The sequence below is a fragment of the Acyrthosiphon pisum genome, chromosome A3 (assembly GCF_005508785.2).
Source record: "Acyrthosiphon pisum isolate AL4f chromosome A3, pea_aphid_22Mar2018_4r6ur, whole genome shotgun sequence".
Classification (NCBI taxonomy): Eukaryota; Metazoa; Arthropoda; class Insecta; order Hemiptera; family Aphididae; genus Acyrthosiphon; species Acyrthosiphon pisum.
In genome coordinates, this window is record NC_042496.1 from 16,808,016 (window position 1) to 16,808,830 (window position 815).

General features: G+C 25.8%; 1 protein-coding gene across 1 annotated transcript in view; it reads right to left on the reverse strand.

Moving 5' to 3' along the window:
* Window positions 1–815, reverse strand: part of LOC100162137 (maltase 2-like) — a 7,447-nt gene that overhangs the window by 3,543 nt on the left and 3,089 nt on the right. The gene's annotated exons all lie outside the window — the stretch shown is intronic.

Sequence of the window (815 nt, forward strand, 5' to 3'; positions counted from 1 at the left end):
CGATTAAGAATAATTAACGAAAAGATACAATGTGTAATATTAATTCAAAAAATAATTAACTAATTACAATTTGTATTACCTCTTTAAAATATATATTGATTTAGTAATATTATACGTTTGAAGATCACCATATTTTAATGTATCGGTTTTCCGAAGTTGAGACATTTTTTTGTAAAAATTGTAGTTGCTATTTGGTATTTTTTTCTGTGATTCGACGTTTAGCTTATAATAATTTGGATTTACTGGTAACCACGGCTTTTTCTTTTCAGTGAAACCTTTGAAAGAAACTTTCACGTTTTAACTATACAATTTTTATATAGCTACTTGGTTTTACATTAATTATGTAACTATATATTATATATTATTATAATATATTATATTGGATTTTATGAATTTCAAATTATTAACTTTAATTATTTAGTAACTGGCTTATTGTTCATACATTTTTACTTTAATGAGTAAATATTTAGGACATATATTAAATAATTTAAACAATTTTATTTATATTTGTTATGTAGTAGTGAAATACTGAAATGTGACGGGTGAAAAGTATATTTTCAAACATAATATAATTGCTCTTATTATACAGCTATGCATTATACCTCCGTTAATCGAATCATCCCATTGCATTGGACACCTTTCGTAATCTCTATTTCTCGATAATTTGATTAGATCTGTCACTTGATCTGGTCTTAAATACATGTTGTCCTCCATACCAATTTCAAAACCATAATATGTTACTTCAATACCGGGAAGGGCTAACTTCAATGCAGTAAACATTGGTACCGTTAAAGTGCCAAATTTCGACGATATTC